Raw genomic sequence first — 15,279 nt, forward strand, 5'->3', positions numbered from 1 at the left:
GCATGGCTGGGCTCTGCTCATTTGGGAGACAAGTCGGGACACCTCCACGAAACCCAGGCTTGGGCTTCATTGCTCTTGTCACCACCTGTGGCTCTCACAGATCGGCTTGTGCTTTCAAAGCTGTATGCTTCTTCTGATTCCTGGTGTGGATTCTGTATCTCCTTATGGTTTTTCTCCTTGGTGTTGCCTGCAATGCAAGGCCCTTATATCTTCTTGTTGTGAGAGATGGTATATTGCTGAAGTGGCCTCTGGAGTTGGAAAAGCTGGGTCAGCAAGGCCTGTGGGGGAATTTTCCCTCTAGAAAGAGGGAAAATTCTGTATCTTCTCATCGACACGAGAAGATGTATAACCCACTGTCCCCACTACCCACATATCATGAACAGGTGAAGACTTGTAACTTGGTAGATTGACAAGAGAAAAAGGAAAGAAAAAAGGATCGGGAGTTATTTGCTCAGGGTAGGACAGACTTGTACCCTTGAGCTTCAAAATGGGTGTGGCTTTTAGAGGAGGAATCTGGAGGCAGTGCCATTTGCCCTTGCAGCTAGAGAGCCTTCTCATTGTCATCAAGATGACCACTGCTTCCTCCTCTAACCTCCTGCAAGGGCCAGATCCCAGGAGGGGTGTGTGAAAGAAGATGGCTGTGTCTCACGTTTCCATAGATTTTGGCAAAGAAAAGGGGATGGGTGATGGCGGGGCGGGGTGGGGAGGGGTTGGTCAAAGAATTTCTGAAGATGCCTACATCATGAGTGATATTGTTAACATTTTATAACTGTCAGAAGAAAGACAGGACATTTAATGAAGGTTTTCAAGATTTCTGGAAGATTGCTGTATGATTGATGGGTGCCAGGCTGAGGTTTTTACCATGATGAAGTCTAGTTTTTCTGACAGTTTGTCTGTTACATTATGAGCTACTTGGGCAGAAAAAAATGGCTCTTTCACACTTCTAAGAGATAAGCTCTGTGAAGTCCTGTTTTTCATTACGGAACATTATAAAGTAAGGAGTGAGGGGGTGAGTTAAATGGGGAAATTCAGCCTTATGTGAAGACAAACCCATAAGCATTCTCGCAGAGCATGGGAGAGATACTCTAGACTCTCAGAAGAAGACTTAATCTTTATCTTATGTAGAATGATAACCACCAAGTGTACCTAACTGTGACTTCCATGGTGTTTAGAGTTGGGACATTTCCATACATCTTCCAGCCATCCTCAGAGGTCCCAGCTCAACCAAAGGCCATTTGGCAGTGTGAATCCCATGCCGTCTTTTCCACAGTAGATGAGGTGTCTTCCCCAGACCTTCTTTACCAGCCTGGGAATATTCCAACTCATCCCCTTCTTGGACATAACTATACTGAGGTTAATCAGCAATTCTCACCAACCCCATGGAAATGAGATTTTAAGACAAACACTAGCAAAAATGTTTGGGTCATGGGAATGTTTGGACTGGCATGCACTGTGTGCTTTAAAAAATGAAATAGAGACAGCATTTAGAAGTTGGGAAAGTTTGCATAAAACCTGCAGGATTCTGGTTTATCTTGACGAATTAGATCTGAAATATAGAGTTGTGTTGCGGCTTCCCTCATTAGACTGAGCATGTGCAGGTCCTTTATTCATCTTTCCATTCAAGTATGTGACCCCTCTTTAAGATACAAGAGAAAAAACTAATGACATATTAAATGGGAAGTAAACAGATGCTTTTAAGTCACTGTAAGGTAGTGAGGCTAACACTTTAAAAGTGAGGGATGTGTCTGTTTATTCGTTGTGTCCGCCTCAGTGTAGCCCTGTTCTCATCCAGTAGTGTACTAGGAAACTGAGGTCGTTGAACAAGCTGTTCTACAGTAAACTTATAAACTCTAATGTAAAGACTAAAATGGAAAAAAAAATTCAAACGAATCTGCTATTTGAAAGTTGGGATTACAAACACTTACCTTCCTCGGTTGTCGACCTGAAGGACAGTTAATCATTTCACCTGAAGATTGACCAAAGGATTTCCTTCAATTCTAAATCCATCAAATACTTTTAAACTTGAAGTTGTATTCAGACCATCAGATGTGACCGCAGGTGTTCTGACACCTCTTGAAACTAAGGTTTGCTTCTAAGCGAAGCCCTGAGCGGTTATTTCCATCTGAAGACAATCTCTACACGCCTCCTGATATTGGCAGCTACATTTAAAAAAAAAAATCTAGCTTAATGCATCAAAATATAATCTTCCAAGTTCTTAAGGGTAAAAAGTAAAGGTGCTTTTTAGAATGGTCAAAGCTATTTTTCTCAGTGTTATTTATGATTGGCTCTGAGACAGGACACAAACACTAACCAGCCATGCATGCTGCAAAGAACATTTATCTTAAAACATTTATCTTAAAAATAAAATACTGAAGAGTTATTTCAGATCCCTATCATTCTCATAAAATTGAAAAATTCGTATCTGCCAGCTCCATCACTTCTTGAAGTCAACTGCAGCTTTTGGTCCCCCCCTTATCACCTGCTCTGGTATTGTGTGTCAGTTTTTCCACCCTCATCCCAGTGGTCTTTATTTCCAGCTTAGCCAGTGAGATGAGCTATAAGCTCATGGGGGGATGGTTCCACTCGTATCACTTTTGCTCTGTGTGGTTTCTCTTGAGATTTTCCCTCTTTAAAAACTTTTTAAGAAAAATTTCCTACCTAAAATATCACTCATTTAAATAAAAATCATGATTGAATTTTGTGGGTAAATACAAAATTCAGGGATATAAAGTAGCTTTTGTTATATATCTCCTGCTTACGACAATGTGCTTATTGTAGAAAATGTGAAATCTTCTTACCCCCAGAGAGAGTCTCTGTTAACATTTTAGTGTATTTCTTTCCAGTCATTTTGCTACTCTGTTTTAATCCAAAAATAGTGATACACTTTATATTCAATATTATAACTTATTTTTCCTACTAATGAATATAAACCATTTTATTAAATACTCTTCTGCATCTCATTAAATGGCTGCATGATTTCCAACTCAATGAATATTCTATAGTTTACCATTCTTTTATTTTTTTCCAGCTTTATTGAGATATAATTGACATATAGCATTGTGTAAGTTTAAGGCATACAACGTGTTGACTTGATACACTTATATGTTGCAAAATGATTACCACTGCATAGTGTTACCTAACACCTCCATCTCCTCACATAATTACCACTTCTTTTTGTGGTGACAATATTTTAGGTCTACTCTCTTAGCAATTTTCAAGTATCTAATATAATATAATAAAATTTATTTATTATTATTTTTTTTTGCGGTACGCGGGCCTCTCACTGCTGTGGCCTCTCCCATTGTGGAGCACAGGCTCCAGACGTGCAGACTCAGCGGCCATGACTCACGGGCCCAGCCGCTCCATGGCATGTGGGATCCTCCTGGACCGGGGCACAAACCCGTGTCCCCTGCATTGGTAGGCGGACTCTCCACCACTGCGCCACCAGGGAAGCCCATATAATATAATATTATTAACTCTAATCACCATGCTGAACATTAGATCTCCCAAACTCATAACTTGAAGTTTGTACCCTTTGACTGACATCTCCACGTTTCTCCACCACAACCCCTGGTAACCACCATTCTGCTGTCTGTTTCTATGAGTTCAGCTTTTTCACTGTTCACATATAAGTGATATCATACAGTATTTATCATTCTCTGTCTGACATTTCACTTAGCATGCTGCCCTCAAGGTCCATCCATATTGTCACAAAGGGCAGGATGTCCTTCTTTCTCATGGCTGAATAATGTCTGTATACATCTCCTTTATTCATTCATCCATTGACAGACAGGAAGTTTCCATATCTTGGCTATTGTGAATAATGCTGCAATGAACATGGGAAGGCAGATAATCTCTTCAAGACCCTGATTTCATTTCCTTTGGGTATATACCCAGAAGTGAGATCGCTGGATCCTATGGTGGTTCGTTTTTTTAATTTTTTGAGGAACCTCCATACTGTTCTCCATAATGGTTGTACCAATTTACATTCCCACCAGCAGTGCACAAGGGTTCCCTTTTCTCCACACCCGCTCCAGCATTTATCACTTGTAGACTTTTTGATGATGGCCATTCAGACTGGTGTCAGATGACTGGCAGTTTATCTATTTCAAGTCTTTTTTATTACAATATGTGTCTACATTTCTGATTCTATCATTTGGATGGATTTCAGAATTGGAATTAATCGTTCAAATATTTTTAAGTTCTGAAACCTGTTAAAATGCTTTCCAGAGAAGTTGTGTGCATTTGCGGTCGCATTCACACACATCTCTCATTCCCTGACCCTGTATGGCTCATTCTCATGGTGTGGTCTCATGGCAATAAGATGGATTCACCAATTACAGTAGTCTCACTCTTTTCATCTGTGGAATAAAGGTATAAGCTTCCCAGGGTTGCTGTGTTGATTAAATTTAAAGAATGTCTAGGATGCATGTTGCAAAGATTCAAGATATAGTAGAAGTTTTGTAGATTTGAGTTTACTTTTCATGATCCTTCTCTCTTCTCCTTTCATAGAGGAGATCACTGACTCATAGGGAGCCCAAGAAAGTTACTAGTGTCCCAGAGCAGGCTAGCCGTGGGGCTGGGATTGGAGCCCAGGGCTTTCATCCTTGCTGTGAATTCCCTTTCCCTGTGATATTTGCGTTTGATTCCTGACCCAGCTGATTCGCAGAGGCGCTCTCTCTCAGTCAGTGAAACCTCCCTCAGACCTCAGTCAAGTCCATGAGACCTGACTCAGTTCTCAACCCGGTGTCTGAGCTCAGTGGACATGATCTTAGAGAATCACATACAGAAAAATCCTTGAGTCATAATGCAAATTCTGTCCACTGCTTGGCCAAAAAAATGGTAATGAAAGCAAGCTGGGCACACCATGAGCTTATTAATTTCTGCATGAGCCCCACTGAGGCCTGTTAGGAAACCGTGGAAACTTTTAAATTTGAAGGGAATTAGATTGCCTTTCAGAAGTAATAGAACTGCTCATTTGTCTACACTGGGCCAGTCTGGACTTATCTTTGGGGAGCACAGGGCTACACAGAATGATCAGGCACAGTTGACTTCCCAGCCTGGGTGACTCTCTGAAGGCTGCCCAGAAAATTGCCTGGGGCATGATTTGGCCTGGTTTGATTAACTGGTTGTAGCAGAAGGTGCTTTTTCCTCCATGGTTGTCTCCATGGGTCCTCCTTGTTCTGTGCAGCATCTGCCCATCTATCTGCCTCCTTGCCTTTGGACTCACCCAGGGCCCTTGTCTGTGCTTTGGGCCCCAAAGCTGCCCAATGGCAGAGATCCTCCCTGGGGGTTTGTAGAGCGATGGTGTCTTATAGCGAAAAAGGAATCCTGGTTGTGAGCAGTCCCAGGCTCTGAGCAGACGCACGTGGTTTCACAGTTAGCCTCTGCCTTTGACCAGCTATATGGTCTTAGATAAGGTACTGAACTCCTCTGAGGGGCAGTTTCCTTATATTTAAAATGGAGGTAAACACAGTACCTATTCCTGGGTTAATGCATGGATTAAATGAGATACTAATGCAAGAGCGCTGGCAGCCAGGAGATGTCCAGTGTATCAGCTCTGATGATCCTAGCAAGGGTAGTAGTGAGAGTAATCAGAGTAATAATAATTCTCATTATCATCAATAGCCGTGTTTTATTCATTTTAGGTTGATTACAACGGTGTGATTAAAATCTGTGATGATGATGTTAAGGAAAGAAGAAAAGTAAGCTTGGAGTTTGTTCTGAAGGCTTGATGCCGTCACCCACTTGCACCACCAAGCTACGTTGCCTGTGTTGTTTGGTTATGTGGCAGTCTGGGAACAACCAGTTAACCAATGCAGGGGAAAGTCGTTTGTGAATTGTGCAGAACTCTGTAAACGTTAGTTGAAAATGAACGTCCCCTTACATTCTACCTATCATTTATCCCTGTGGAGTAACCTATTCGTTGCAAGATATACTTTCAGATTGCCGCAGACCATGTGCCCTTTTATTATAAACACACACACACACACACACACACACACACGTGCGCCAGCTCCTGCACACACAAAATTACATCCAAGCCTCACACCAACCCTGTGGAAAAAGTAGGTCAGCTATTATGATTCGGTTTTGCAAATAAGGACATTGGGACTTAGAGAAATTAAGTAACTGCTCCAGGTTACCAAGCTAAGGACAGACCAGCCCTGTCACTCAATTCCAGACCCTCAGACTCCAAGTGCTGCCTTCTCTCCCCTCTGCCGATTGTCCGGTGTTTGAGGCATATGTCACTGGCAGTAGAAGATTTCCATGGTACCCGGACATAGTGTTAAAGAAAGTTGAATCCCGTGCTAATCCATTCCCTTTTAACTTTTTAATCTTTCTGATTATGTCAAGGAGAGAGGTGCAATTTGGGAGGCTCAAGATGTCTTCAGTACCCTCAAACACTTGCTAATCTCTCTTTTTGACAAAGAGCAAGCGCTATCCCAATAGCCCTCCGTAGGCAACAGCGTTGCACTAGAATTTTAATAACATTCTGTTGTATTTTATTTAGATTACGCTCTATTTGAGGCACATATTGCTGGCTTTTCAGTTTTCTTTTTAAATAAATTCAATGAAGTTTTTAAAACTTAAAGAAAAATTTAAAGACATTTAAAGAAAAATGTAAGTAAATAAGTATTTAGGTAATTTGTGGCAGTGGCAAAAAGCCATAAAAGAGGTCTTTGGCTGAGTACCACGTGGATACCAGGCAACGGTCACATCCAGGCCTCACTGCCCCATCCAGCAACCTCGGGATCACTGGCACCGGACACAGCCATCTTCAGTCTGTCCTGCCCCACGGCTCTCTGACCTGTGGTCCTGGCAAGCAGAGGGGCCGTCTGTGTCAGCCTCACCACGGAGGCGCCTTTGCGTTCCAAGTTGGTTGCCGCGGGGCTCATTCCTGAGGGCCAGAGAGTGGTGTCCCACCCTGCTCTCTGAGCATTCACTTGGCCTCAGCCAGAGGTCAGTGCATAGCAGGGCCTGCAGAGAATCAGGTGTAGACTTAGCTCTGGAATCTACAGTGTGGGCTACTGCCTTGGGGAAGTAGCCACATAACTCACACACAGAGTCGGAATCTAGCAGAAACAGGAACCAGCATTTGTATTTCACAAATACATGTGAAAATTACTAAAAAGAATAAAGAGTCAAACAGTATACGCACACTCCTAAAGCCCTGCCGGCCTGTTTTTATTCATGTCTAGATACATAGGTCTTATTAATTTGGATATAGTATGTATGGTTCAGAGCCTTTTTTAATTTTTTTCTTTGCACAGAACATTTTCCAAGCAGATTGAAACAGATTAAAAACATACTCCTTAAATGTAGGCATAATTATATATCATATACTTGTATCATAGTTTACTTAATCATGCTACTGGGTTTTGTATATTTGAGTTGTTTACAAGATTTTCCCATTTAAAAAAAATTACACTGCCATGGGCAACTTTGCTTAAAATACCTTTCTTATATAAACATAGGAGTCAGGATTTTATGTTTATGGTTTAGTTCATAGACAATAAGTAAAAAATAAAATAAAATAAACAGATGTGTCCTATTTTCAGTGACAGGTTGAGATTGTGTTGTCAAATGTTTCTGCTGTTATGATCTGTGATTGCCCAATTTTTGAGCAGATGGTGGGGTTCAGATTAGACTGGGAAGTAAGGACTGGAGGGGACTCCCACCCCTGTCTGCAGCCTGTGGCAGAGTCCCCTCCCCTGTCCCCTTCTCTGCAGGCTTCAGGCCTCCATCCCTATGGCAATGTCTCCCCCTCACTACAGTGACCGTGATCTAAGCGTTTCCAGCTGTAGGCAAGATGTGATTTGAGAACGATACAGAAGTTATTTTAAAGTTGAAAAAAATTGAGGGCTGAAGGCACAACAACCAGTAAATAAGACAGAAGATCTGGTCAAGTTGATGCTTTTGATCACTGGGGGGACGGGGAGGGGGGTGACAATGAAAAGTTCCCTTTGTAGTCCCCAGAAGCAGCAAGGCTTATTGGACCGCACCTATGGTCCCGATTCTGCTGCTGCTGGAGGGGCTCGCGAGGCAGGCTGGGAGAAAGGCAGGCCTGATGTATCCATCACTCTGGAATTGAAGTGTTGATCGTCTCTATTCCTTGGTTCTCTTTCTTCTGCCAGCTTGGCAGCTGCCAGCCTTGACGGTGATGGGTGTGGGGTTGGGGGCATAATGGGGTCCTTTCTTGGTTATCCCTTCACGGGCACTGCATTCACTCCAATTTTCCCCTTTCACACATTTTATATCTCCCTTCTGTCTGCTGAGGGCTGAGCAGCTCAGGAGGCAGACCTCAGCTCCAGTGGGGGTAGACAGGAGCCATCAGGTCATCCTTGGGCACCGGGAGCTGGGAGCACAAAGCCCTAACCTCACTGAGAAGAGAACACAGCACTCCTGCCGCCACACTTTCTAGGGTGGAGCTGCTCTGCCAGAGGGAGAATAAGGAGCTTCCCTGGTTCTCTGCTGCCCATGAGTTTGGGGTCTTTGCCCTGAATTTTTTCTCTTGGCTATAACAAATCTTTCCACTTTTTTCTTCTTGTTAATTATCCTCTTTCTTGGTCCACCCGAAAGTGGCTCTCAGTGTTGCTGAAACTGTCTGTCTGTGTATCCCCTGCCACGTGACCTTTTGTTGTTGTTGGTTTTAACTTCTCTCAGGCCATGTGGCATTGTAGCCTTGGTGAGTTTTGGATGGCCCATCTCATCATAAAGATTCTACTGCTCACTTCTCCTCCATCACATTCTATGCTTAATCCTGGTATCCCAGACCTCTCCACAGGAGCCTGGCTGGACTGGGTTCTTTGGCGGCAGCTGGAGACCCTGTGAGTGTGGTCACACATGGTCACAAGGGATGGCTGGAGGAGGGACTAGAGCCACAGTGCAGGGGAAGGAGCTTGGGAGCAAGGGGTGGTCAGTCAAGGAGGAGGAAGAGGGAGAGGGTCCCAGGTAAATCCCCACAACAGGGGCTGACTGGAGGTCACTGGAGGTAGGTGACTGGAGGTAGGAAGCTCTCCACCAGTGACCCTGACCTTCTCGATGAGAAGACTCTAGTGAAGGTGAAGTCATGCTCCAGGTAAAACTAAGGCTTAAGGGAGAACCAGTGGGTAGTGTGGGCTGTTCTCCATCAATAAGGATGAAGAGTAAGGGGCATTCAAGGAGGGAGGCTTGCCTGGGACTGAGAGATTCCTAGGCTGTGGGACTTTCACTGCCAAAACTGAGAAGGTCCTGATAAACTGGATCAAGTTAATTACCCCAGCAGGAGGGATGTGGAAAACTTGAGTGCTGGCCCTGAGAGAGAGCTTGAGAGACGCCCTTGAATGCAGGAATTTCAAGTCTCCTGGGATTCTGAGTAAATGACAGTATACTAAAACAAGATGAAAAGTAAACAATAAAATTAATAATAATAGCAGGACTGTTGCCAGCCCATATGGTAACAGTGCCAATTAGAAACAGCTGCCCCTTCTTTCAGACAGACACTGTCCTGCACCAGAGCACGTTACTTGGTAAGTAGGGAAAGAGGTGGATTTTAACCCCTAAGTTGTCCCCTTGATCATATATCCTTATACAGGAAACAACTTACACACAGCACTGAAAATTCACTAACATTTATTGAGCCCATACTACATAGCAGGCACTGTAGTAGGTATTTTACACACACTACAACATTTACTTTTTACAACAATCCTCTGAAATAGGCATTCTCATTAACCCTATTTTATAGAAGGAGAGACTGAAGTTCAGTCAGATTGTATAATTTGCTCAGAACATGGTAGTAAAGAAGTTGTCATTCCAAATGGTAAAGTTGACATCTCAGTTAAGTGTTGCTGTCCAACAATCACTGCAAAACTTAGGATCATTGAACAAGAGCCATTCATTCTTTCTCATGAGTCTGCCTGTTGATTGGGCAGTTGTGCTAATCTGAGTCAGACTCAGCTGATGCCAACTGGGCTCATTCAGGTGTCTGCAGACAGCTGATGGGCAGGCTGTAGGCTGGCTGGTCTAGAGTAATGTAATCTTAGGCGTGTCAGCAGGCTAGCCAGAGCATATATATTCCTGTGCTGATTGCAGAGAAGCTTAAAAGCACAGAAATGTGCAAGGACTTTTGCAAGCAGCTACTTGGGACAATTTGTTACTGTCCCACTAGGTAAACTAGTCACATGGCCAAGCCCAGAGTGGGAGCAAAGTACCAAAGGGCACAGAGAGGTGGCAAGTTAGGGTCATCAGTGCAGTCATTCTATCACTACTCTTAGGCCACAGTTATTCACATCCCTCTTCAGGCAAAATATGCTCACTGCATCCTGGGACTCCCAAAAGTGGTATCCAGTCATGGCATCTAGCTTGAAGCCAAGATTTTGTGATCCTCCTCAGGTCTGGACACAGCTCCTCTTGATCCAGAGAACTGTGAACTAAAAAGATAATTTATCTTCCCCTACACACCCTCCAGGGAAAGGAAAAACACAATAAATTCTGATTCAAAAGGGAGGAAAATGGGAGCACACAGCAATCACTGGACTTTCCTGGAGCAGTCCTGATATTCCTGCCAGAAAAATGTTGCCAGGTGTCCCGATTTTGAGGGTGATTCTGTTCTGCAGGAGGACTCCCCAGTGCACTGTTTTCTACTGCTCCCTGTTAACCACTGTTCTGTTTTGCCATCATTTTGTTCTGCTTCATCCCATGCCTGGTGGACTCAGTGGGAGTGGGCACAGTGCCCCTGAGTTCAAGTTCCTGGCCTCAGTCCCTGAGGACACTCTTAGCTTCATTCATCTCTATGTCAGTGTCCCTGACTCTGTCCAGCTCAGCCAAAGACAATGGGCCCAACTGAAGCCCAAAGTCCAGAGCTCCTTATATAACAAATCAGGAAACATACAAAACAAAAACAAAGCCTTTGCTTTTGCTGGAGAAACAATTCAAAAGGCACAGGCACCCTTCCAGCTCCAAGCTCAAAGACATCGGCGCGTAAAGGACTCCCAGTCTATGGCCTTATTGACAAGTGTGATGCCAGCATGTTTATGGTACTTTCACACTCACTGCCCCTGGTGGCCAGATTCCAGGCCACATGACCCAGCCCCCTTGCCTGACTGCGATTGGACCTGGAGTGGACATCTGACTCTGATGAGTTGGCGAGTTCCAGCCTGTGACCTGCTACCTGGGTAGAAAAGACCACGTAGGCCAGTTGGCTTCCTGTCTGAGTACTGAGGGACCATACTGGAGGGTGAGGGTTGCAGGTAAAACTTCTGTGACACATGCAGATCACAGTATAAGGGCTTGGTCAGCAGACTGAGAGGAGGCAGCTGGTTCCAGGGAGAAACAGATGTGACCAGAGGGAACAGAGTCTTAAGTGGGCCCTGATGGGAACTGTGGCCTCAGTTCCTGAGTGGTCCTGGTTTCCTGCTGATCTCTGTACTTGTGTCTCCACTCTGCCCTGAGATGACTATGTCTCTGTCTCTGAAAACCAAAGAGGCCAAATAAAAACCACCTGTTAATGTGGTTTACTATATTAAGGGCATGAGGCATTGTTTGAGCTACAGGAGAGAGAAGAGTCCAAGAAAGTTAGAATAAGGGAACAGCATAGAGAAGAAGGCACTGGGAATTTGAAAACACTGAAGAAATCCTCTTAAAAAGCCGTAACCGGTGATCATCATGGTGAAACCAATGATAATTGAAAACCAGCTGCAACTGTCCATAATTGGACCGTTTAATAGCCAAACTTAGACAAGTTAATACTGATTCAAATCCCTTCTCTAGAAGCTATCTCTGCAGCTTAAGACAGTAGCCATATTGAATAGGCCTGCAATCGGACCCCATCACAAATATTAATTATGAACATGGATTTGTAAGGTCAATGGTTTTACTTTAATAGGAATTAGGGGCCGATGAATGCCAGTCCTAAATGTCTTCGCCTGTTGGGAGATTCCAACAGGAGTACAGGCAGGCATTTATAGTTCAGCTCTTCTGCTTTGGCACAGTGTCTGGCGTGAGATCACTGAATACCTTGACGTGAGTTCAGAGCTCATTTTATGATCTTGTAGCTGCCTGTAATCACAGATGAGGCATCAGAGGCCAGCTGTCCTCCATGAACCTTGACAGTCTGTATAAACTAATTAGTTTTTTATGAGCCATCCTTTCAGAGGTTTGGAGAGAGGGCCTATTAAACCAAGTTCACTATGATTTACAAACTTAAAAAATGATTATTATTTATCTAAGTTCCAGCTGAGTGCCATGGTAAATGACATCCCTGGCAACGGTCAGCTTGGGACTTTATTAAAATACAATACTTTGTATTTTTTTTTAGTAAAAAGGTGAATCCCAGTGTAGCAGGAGTTCTTTCTGCACAGTAATGATACTAATAGCAAAATTTCAAGGTCAGAGAAGGAAAACAATTTGGAAAGTGTGGGCATATCCGCAAAGCCCACTCCTGGCCCGTTTTGCTAAAGGTTGCAAGGATAAAAACACAATGCTCTTTGGCCCCAAGTCCAGTGTCCAAGAGCACCCCTTGGCCCTTTGCCTTTTTTGTGTCTTTCTCTTAGAGTCCTAAATAGGTAAGATGCCAGATATAACACTCACTCAACTTCCCCCACCGCTGCCTGCCCCTCTGCTGTCCCTCCACCTCAGCGATCTTTGGGCCATCCTTCTCAGTGCTGTTTCCCGTCCCCTATGGTGTCTGCCCTGGGCTGGCCATACCATTTGGGTGTGTATTCTATCTCAGCCTCCACCAGTGCGTGCTCCATCACTGCCCACCTGTGACGCTTGTTACACTAACACTGAACTTAGGGCTCCACCATGATGCTGATTGGCCCAGTAATAGGGCTTCATCACCTCCCCTCACCACCTCTCTCCCAGCCTAGGAGGAAATGGCCTTTCTCCTCTTCCGGTCCACCCTTGCTGAGGGTTCCCGCAGAAATGTTGTTTCTTTCTGTCCTCCCTTCCCAGAGATGGATGGGCGCTCCCAGGCTTTAGGTATGTAGGATAGGTTCCCATGCAGGCCAGAGCTGTGCTGTGGTACGTAACCTTCCACTCAAGTTTCTGCCGCTGATTCTGCCCTCTACCATCTGAGTTTTTTCTCATTTGTAGTGTTTCTCTTTTCTCTCACAAGCGCAGATATTCTTGCCTGCTGTCTGGTTTCCACTGGGTGTCTCCACTCACCCCTCCTCTCACGCCCACATGTAGTCTATCAGACATGACTCTAAATGTCTGAACTTAATTTACAAAGAAGGCTCGACTGTAAATGATATTGTATTTTTAATTTTGTTGTTCATGTATTCACTGCTAATGTATAAAAATGCAATTGCTTTTTTTTTTTTTTTTGCTGTGTTGGGTCTTCGTTGCTACGTGCGGGCTTTCTCTAGTTGTGGCGAGCAGGGGCTATTCTTTGTTGCGGTGCACAGGCTTCTCATTGTGGTGGCTTCTCTTGTTGAGAAACACCGGCTCTAGGTGTGCAGGCTTTGGCAGTTGTGACACATGGGCTCAGTAGTGGCTCACGGGCTCTAGAGCACAGGCTCAGTAGTTGTGGCACACAAGCTTAGTTGCTCTGCGGCATGTGGTATCTTCCCGGACCAGGGCTCAAACCTGTGTCCCCTGCATTGGCAGGCAGATTCTTAACCACTGCACCACCAGGGAAGTCCAATGCAATTGCCTTTATATGTTTATTTTTATGCTTTGTGTCCTGCAACCTTGCTGAACTCCTACATAGACAATCATGTCATCTTCAATTAGAAACAGTTTTGTTTCCTTTTATTCCCTTACTGCACTGACTAGAAATGAGAGATTTTCTTGCCTTGTTCCAGCACTTAGAGAAAAGCATTCACTCTTTCACCAATAAGTATAATATAACGTATAGGGTTTTTGTAGATTCTCCTTATCAAGTTGAGGCAGAATTCTATTGCAAGGTTTCTGAGAGTTTTTTTGTCCTTGTTTTGTCATAAATGGGTTTTGATTTTGTCAAATTATTTTTTTCTGGTATTGATTGATATGAATGTGTGGTTTTTCTTCTTTAGTTTGTCAATATGGTGATAACATTGATTGATTTCCATATATCAAACCAACCTTGCATCCCTAAAGAAACCCTGTTTCGTCATAGTGTATAATTCTACTTGTAAAATTCATGCTACTGAATTTTATTTGCTAATTTTTTATTTATTTATTTATTTATTTTGCGGTACGCGGACCTCTCACTGTTGTGGCCTCTCCCGTTGCGGAGCACAGGCTCCGGACGCGCAGGCTCAGCGGCCATGGCTCACGGACCCAGCCGCTCCACGGCATGTGGGATCTTCCCGGACCGGGGCACGAACCCGTGTCCCCAGCATCGGCAGGCGGACTCTCAACCACTGCGCCACCAGGGAATCCCTATTTGCTAATATTTTATTCAGGATTTTTTCTCCCATATTCATGAGGGATATTAGTCTGCCATATTCTTTATTTGTCTGTCATCTTCTTCATCTTTCTTCATCTGATGCGAAACCAGATGCCATTATCTGGTTTCATATCAGGGTAATACTATCTTCATAAAATGAATTGGGAAATGTTTTCTCCCTTTCTATTTTCTGGAAGAGATTGTGTAGCACTGGTGTTAATTCTTTTGTAAATGTTTGTTAGAGTCCTTCAGTGAAAATGCTTTCTGGGGAGTTTTACAATTATAAACTAAATTTCCTTAATAGTTATAAGGCTATTCAAATTATCTATTTCACATTGGGTGAGTGGTGATAGGTTATGTTTTTCAAGGAATTGGCCCATCTCATATAAATTGGCAGATGTATTTGTGTAGAATTGCTTTTAATATTCTCTTATCATCTTTTTAATGTCTGCAAGAACCTGGAATGATATATACTAGTTCACTCTTGATATTGAAAATTTGTCTTCACTCTTTTTTCTTTGTCAAATTTGCTAGAGGTTTGTCAATTTTACTGACCTTTTTGAAGAACCAACTCCTTATTTTACTGATTTTTCTCTATTGTTTTTCTATATTTTATTTCATTGATTTTTGTTCCTATCTTAACATTTCTTTCATCTACTCATTTGGACTTATTTTGCTATCCTTTAGCTAGGCTTTTGAGGTAAGAGTGTAGATTATTGATTTTAGATGTTTCCTCTTTTTTTTTTAACATCTTTATTGGAGTATAATTGCTTTACAATGGTGTGTTAGTTTCTGCTTTATAACAAAATGACTCAGTTATACATATACCTATGTTCCCATATCTCTTCCCTCTTGTGTCTCCCTCTCTCCCACCCTCCCTATCCCACCGCTCCAGGTGGTCGCAAAGCATTGAGCTGATC

The 15,279-nt window shown here is 43.4% G+C and overlaps 1 protein-coding gene across 1 annotated transcript in view; it reads left to right on the forward strand.

Moving 5' to 3' along the window:
* The window catches only part of CLSTN2 (calsyntenin 2), a 638,322-nt gene that overhangs the window by 242,161 nt on the left and 380,882 nt on the right, over positions 1–15,279 (forward strand). The gene's annotated exons all lie outside the window — the stretch shown is intronic.

The sequence above is a fragment of the Aethalodelphis obliquidens genome, unplaced genomic scaffold (assembly GCF_003676395.1).
Source record: "Aethalodelphis obliquidens isolate GAN/ISIS:26980383/991018 unplaced genomic scaffold, ASM367639v1 scaffold72, whole genome shotgun sequence".
Taxonomy (NCBI): domain Eukaryota; kingdom Metazoa; phylum Chordata; class Mammalia; order Artiodactyla; family Delphinidae; genus Aethalodelphis; species Aethalodelphis obliquidens.